Source organism: Cupressus sempervirens, chromosome 2 (assembly GCF_028749045.1).
Source record: "Cupressus sempervirens isolate cs-2001-9-10 chromosome 2, ASM2874904v1, whole genome shotgun sequence".
In the NCBI taxonomy this organism is placed as follows: Eukaryota; Viridiplantae; Streptophyta; class Pinopsida; order Cupressales; family Cupressaceae; genus Cupressus; species Cupressus sempervirens.
In genome coordinates this window covers 638,559,587-638,567,104 of record NC_143119.1, presented here as the reverse complement: position 1 = coordinate 638,567,104, position 7,518 = coordinate 638,559,587, and positions in this window count along the sequence as shown.

The window sequence follows — 7,518 nt, the reverse complement described above, 5'->3', positions numbered from 1 at the left end:
AATAACTGAGAGGGAGATTGAATCAATTATCCAAGGTCCAAATGTATAAATAAAACTTTTCACAGTTTAGTGAACCCATAAAATATTTATTATCATGCATGCATCCATAAGATTATGCAGTCACTTAAAACTTGTAGGTTACTATCAAATCAATATGCAGAAATGTAAATATGAAACATAATAGATTCAACAACACACTTGACACAATGATTTACGTGGAAACCCAATTTGGAAAAAACCACTAGTAACATGCTACTCTTTTTCACTCTTTTGAAGTGATGCCTTGTGAAAGGCAAACCCTGTTAAAGGTTACAATACACACTGTTAAATGTGACCCTATTAAAGGATTTCAATCACCTTGTTAAGAGTGAACCTTGTTAGAGGACTTTAAACCATTCACTTGGAATGTCACCCATATAAAGTATTTATAAATGACTGTTAGGTCAACCTTAATCCAAAGGATTTACCCTAGACTGATATAATTGTTAGAGAGTAACACTAATGCTTGATCTTATAACAATTTACAACTCCATTTGTAGATTTTAGATCTCTGTTTCAGTCCTCCATTCTGCTTGGCTTCTACACATTTCAGCTCTGATAACTTGTTCACCCTTCAAGCATCCATATCTTTAATCCTTCTTGCTTAACATGCCAATGCAAACTCTAAATTAGGTCATTAAATAAAGCAATAACCTTGACTCCTTGTCCTTCTTAGGTTCTCTCACATGAAAAACCTTGCTTCTGACTAGCCATCCTTTAAATAGAGAATTAAGATCTTTTGTCGTTCATTCTCCATTGTCCAATTTAGGGTTGGGAGAGATTAGGTAGGATTCAATAAATCTACCCCTCATTTCATATCACTTCTAGAAACTTCTCCTTCAATCCTCTTTGAATTTGTCTCAAAACGGTTTACCATGAATTATGTGCCACCAGATCATCAATCTTATCTTTCACCTGGTTCACACAATCCAAGAAAACAAACTTGTTAGCTCAAATCCATCGAATTCATGATATTTCTAATAATGTTGACACTCAACATTAACTTCCTTCTAATGCTCAACACATATTGCATTGCTAGGCATCCTCTGTAAAATGACTCGGCATAAATGAAAGTTTACTGGTGCTCGGCATCAACTAAACTTTACTCAGCATCTACTATTTTGCTCAACATACAATAAAATAGACTTTTGCTCAGCTCCAACTGATTCTCTACTCGGCTTGCACTAACTTTGCCCAACACCTATTATCCATTCGGTCAAGCTTGGTAGACAAATTTTCTTTAACTTGTTCTTCTAAACTTGCTTAGTGTAACCAATCTTTGTAACCTTAAGTGTATTATCAATGCACTATGATATCATTATCTTAGCTAATTCTTGTACTCCTCTTTATATCATAACTCAACCTTTTCTCTAGGTTTTATTGTTACATCTTTTGATCAAAGTCTCTTTATCAATCAAATAAGTGATAGTACTTAAATCATATAAGCAATATTCTTACCAACAAAATAGAAGGTTTGATATTAGTGACAAAATAATGATTGAAACACATTTATCATACTTGTATCAATCTATTTTCAACAATCTCCTTCATCAACACATGTGTATAATCATAAAACCAATGCAAGGGTTGGATAAGAAAGGCCAATAAGAAAAAGTACAAAGACACTCAACTAAGCATATTTTGTGGAGGATGGATTTGACATAAATCCAATGTACCATGTTCATATTGGAAACCTAGCATACATTCCAAATCCATGACCAAAACATGTGCCAAGAAATACCCATGAAAATTGGGTGGCACACAAAATGAGGTGATTAAAAAAATGCTCAAAATTCAAAGTTGTCGAAATCAATGAAATTAAAAATCCATTTCCCAAATGGGATGAAAAGACCCAAATCTCAAATAAAATTCAAGTTATAAGCTCATAAGCTCATACACAAATTTTAGCAACCATTTCCTACCAAGACTTGCAATTTTAATTCTAAAAACCTACAAACACTCATTCCTACCCAAACGTGTCGAATTAAAGTATGAAAACAAAGGAAAACACTAGTTGTCATCCTCCAATCAATTAGAAACAATGAAGTGGAAATTAAAATTAGCTAAAACAAAAATAAAAATAGAACAATGGTACCTTGCATCTGAAGGGCAAAAATGGGAAATGCAACTATAAAGTAATCAGGCTGCCAAATTCAATGAAATGTTCGACAAATGGAGATATTCCCACTTTGAATCCAACGACTCACTCTCGCGATGATCCGTTGAGCCAATATCCCACAAGAAGCAATTCAATAAATGCTCACAAGGGGGTTTGAGCAATTTCTCTCCCAAAAATATAAAAGCATTAAGTGAATAATGAACTTTAAAAGTTTGAACACTTTATTATAAGCATTTTTCCAAATAGCTTATAATAATAAAAACATAAAAATACTTAATAATTTAACCACCCCTTTTTCCCAAATAAGTCAAACAATTATAATTGCTTAGAATTCAACAACAACAAATTAGCAGCAAATAAAAATAGACTTAAATCAATATAAAATTTACCTTTAAATAATTAAATCGCAATAGATTGATGTTTTTCATGACAGTTGTAGATTCCTAAATACACATACACACTCACGAGTCTAAACACATATGCATAATGAACCCATATTTTACCAATTAACTAAAGGGTTTATTAATTAATTAAAACAAATTTGTCACCCATACAAGTATGGCATTGACTTAGTATGAACGACCTAATCACTAACTCCACATGTCATTATTGGGGATATAAGTCATGTACAATAAACAAACTAGATCAAGCATAGATGTACAATATGTTAATATATAGTTGAAGCAACAAGTGTACAAAATTGTGCAATATAAGATTTAATTAATTTTATTAAAATAACACATGGGCATCATAGTATGAGTCTACTACAAGAACACAATAAATATTCACACCAGTAAAGCCAAAATAATGGTTCCCACTTTTGTTAGAAACAAATTAGACAAAAAGTGGGAAAACCAAAATTTAGGTGCTTCATTCGAAGTCAATGCTTCATGTGAAGCACCCTAGGGGATTCCCACGAAGCCCCATGCTTCACTCAAAGCCCATGGTAATGGGTAGCACAGGGGGCTTTGTGCAAATCCTAGGGCTTCGCTCAAATCCCCCAAGACCAGATTTTATATAAAATCTAACGATTTCCTTTTTTACCCATCATGTTTACTATTGTGATTTTGTGGACTAGGGACTTAGAGTGAAGCTATTGACGTATGTAGCTTGTGTCAAGATCCCATCATCATTTTAAACTTCTTTCAAGCATCCAACATACTAGGTGTTTAGGGGAAAAGGGAAACACTTTAATAGGGTTGTAGATCTCTGCTTATCTGGGTCACTAAGCCATTCAAATATGCATGTGAGGGAAAGAGGGAAAGAGGGGAATTCCTTAATATGATTTCACTTATAATCCAAATTAGATTAGGTAGAACCCAAAGGAATAAGGGTACCAATACAAACTTCAAATTATAAAGGGGAGTGCAATACAAGGAAATACACTCTTTGGCCCTTGTAGGATAAGGTGTACACCAAATTGAACCAATTGCTTTAAAGAATGTAGATCTAGATGTTATGTGTATACAATTAGCCTAGTTAAGATACAAATCTAGGGTAAAGATATGAAAGGAAATAAAATATGAAAGACTCACCTTGAAATATGTAGAGAAAAATGTATTTTAGCTCCAAGATTTGTTGGTCTAAACCTTTTTTATGAATATTTGACCATGGATCTCAAAATAAAATGATGAAAGGAACAAAACCTAGAAATTGTTTGACAAAAAGGCAAAAAGACTAGGAGATCTGTTGGAAGGACATCTTACATAATGATTGATATAGTTCGGCAACACTACAACAAACTTCTTTAGAAAGCTCCAACAAAGTAGGTTCCGGATCTGCAAGCTCCAAACTGATATCCTATTTCTACACACATAAAAGAAGAGTTTTTGTGGTTGGGTTGGATGAGGGCTTGCCTTGGTCAAGTCCTAGGTTAAGGAATTAACTATAAATGTGAAATTTAAATGTAAATATAAATGACTAAAATACAAGATAAATGTTAGGATTCACCTTACTTAAAACCCTTGTCAATAAGGATTTTGTATGTGAATGTGTTGTAAGTCTTGAATTAGGAATGTAGAGTATCTCTATAATTCATAACAGATCTACCATAATCCTATCATGGCATCATGGATGTAAGCATGCATTAATGAAGAAGATAATGAATGTCTCAATGTAGATCTCCTCCCTTGATGACCACCAATAAGCTAGATCTTGAAGAGGAAATGCTCACAAAGGATCCTTCAATGCTAGATAGAAATCTCCTTGCTTGAATACTTGAAAATACCTTAACTCCTTCAATACAGAAGGAAAAAATATTGACTGGAGAGAAAGAGCTTGAGGTTTGCTTGCTTGGTGATGTTGTGTTATGAAAATGAAGCCTCCAAGTCTACTTGTATATGAGTTTTCAGGTAGGAAAACAATACAAGCCTACCATAGAGTGTAATATCAACTAAATAAACCGCTAAGGCCTTTCGGGCATTAAGCCCCAAAATCATTTGGAACTAAGTTGACTTGAGGTTGACCTAGTCCAAAATAGGTTGACCTAAGTCAATGTGGTCCTAGATATTAGGTCCAGAGTGTCACAGAAAGAAGAGGCAGATACCAAAAGAAATAAGGTGGAAAGTGGAAGAAGATAGGAGAAAAAGGCATCGAGTATGGGTACATCCATGGTCCAAAGAAGGCATTATGGAAAGGGTATGTATATACTCTTTTTTTATGTATGTTTTTTATGAGTATTTACTTTTTTATGATATAAAGTAATTAGTTTTTATGTTTACATATTTTTGTCGTAGTATTTTATGATAGAAAATAAAAAACCCTAGGTGGATAGTTTCACACAATAATCTAGTTAGAAAATATTGAAAAATCATAGTGCAAACCATTGTTAGAAAAAATATTAGGTTTAGACAACGAAAAACCCTATGTTAGAAAATAAAAAATAAAATCCCTAGGTGGATAGAAAACAAAATACCAAAACCATAGGTGTGTAGAAAATAAAAAATGAAAACTCTGGCTCCAAATAGAAAAATAAAACAATAGGTAGATAGAAAATAAAAAATGAACTCTAGGTCCAAATAGAAAACAAAAAACAATCTTCTCCTCAAGTTCTCTCTCTCTCTCTCTCTCTCTCTCTCTCTCTCTCTCTCTCTCTCTCTCTCACACACACACACACACACACACACACACACACACACGTATTTAATTTGTATACATTTGTTTTAATGTTTTAGATATTTAGATGGGGGATTAAATGTTCATTTTTAGATGTATGTATTTAATTTATTTGTTATACATGCATGTACATTTAATTTATTTTGATACATGTGTGTAAATTTATTTTAATTTATAAGACTTATTAGGACCTATTAACACCTAATGTATGACCTATTAACAACTAGTAGGACCTCTTAATATGTAATAGGATCTATTAACAATTATTAGTACCTAATATGACCTATTATGATCCCTTATGTTCTTAGATTACTAATAGGACCTAATATGACTCTTCAAGACCCTAGATTACTGATAAGACCTAATAGGACCTATTATGACCCCTTAAGACCTTAGATTAATAATAGGACCTTATATGTTCCCTTAAGATATTAGATTACTAATAAACATAATAGGACCTATTAAGACCTTATATTAATTAACACCTATCAACTCTACATTACTTCCATCTCAGCTTGTTATTCCTTTGCACTCTTCATTATTTCAGAGGATTGAGTCGATTGGAGATGGAGTCTTTGTTGACAACACCATAGTATGTGTCACTCTTGCTCCTTAGACCCAGGTACCTCTTTAAAAAATAATTCAAAATAAAAAATTTCTATACACAAGTATATATTCATGTGTCGATATTTGCAAATGAATAATATTTTCGTAAGCACAAGTAGTAGAGCATACTTCTTCTAGTGTGGGCTCCAATGTAATGCCTTATCTAGAGATCCTTGGAAACAAGGATGATATACAAGCAAGATAATAATAAAAAAATTAAAACAAGAGTAAATGCACATAATAACAACATACACAGATCATAAAGATCGCAACGAAAGACTAAAAATCATCCAAACACCAATAGATCTCTAAATGCCACTACTAACCAAAACCACAAACAAGAAAACATAAGAGATCAACCAAGCTAAAAGACAAAAGCTGACTCTTGAAAATTGGTTAAGTCTGAAATCCTAAAGCCCTAAAATATCCTAAAATCTTTATCTTAGCCCGCAGAGGTTTGGAACCTATCTCAAATGAATTGTTGCATATATCAAAATATATCTTAAGTATAAGGAATAAAGGAATTAAATATACATCAACTTATACTTAAATAATATATTTTAAACCCCAAAGGTCTGACTACGAAAAAAAAACACAACCAAAATCAAAATGCAACACCAAAGGATTGAAGAACACCGAAGAGGGTATCCGAAACAACTCCCAAAATGTTTAGGTCTTACCAAAAAGTGTCTGATGCTTGCCCGCCTAGGTTTTCGCAATTTTTAAGTGATACTTTAATACAACATTGGGCGATACTTTCCAGTATTGTGTGATACTTCTAAAGAAGCAAGGCGACATTCTTAGGGACTGAGCGATACTCCTCTCAAGGGTGTGCGATACTTTTCAAGTATCGTATGATATTTCTTCAAAGGGGGTGTGATAATATAAAGTATCGCACGACAAAACTCCAAGAGGTGTGCGACACAATCAAGGAACGCACGATACAATTCTGATGGGCATGCGATACATTGCTATATCGCACCATGCTGACACATGGTCAACTAGGAAACTCAAGAAACAATTTAAGGGAGAACACAAAAGGAGAAAAATAGAGAATAAAACCTCCACACCGGGGAGTACCAAATCCACATTTTGAGGCAACAACACTTGAATTTAATATGATAGATGGAAAGAACAACAACTAACCATCTAACAAATAGTAAGAAGTAAAAGAACAGAAAGGAAACATCGCAGTGAACTGAAAGCAACATCACAATAGCACAAATAACATTGCAATGAACAAAACAACTTAGTACACGATTCCTCCCAACTATCAATGGCATCATAAAACCATCGTGGGCCCTAGCCATCTTGGGCCACGCATAACATCCCAAGCCACCGACTAGATCATTGGTACTATCGTAATAGGGATGTCACTACTAAACATGCTACAACATAAGCATAAGGAAATCTAACATGCTAGCAACAAAGCATAAGATAATCCTATAAGTAAATAACATCACCTATCACATGTTAATCATTATAATAAGGAAATGTGATAGTAACTAACATCATCAAAACATGATATACAAGCATCCTAATGAAAGCACAAGTCACTAGAAAGCATACTCCGAAAACTGAAGTACCAAGTGAAACATCCAGCCATGGTCGCACTATAACAATAGGTCATCTTTGTACAC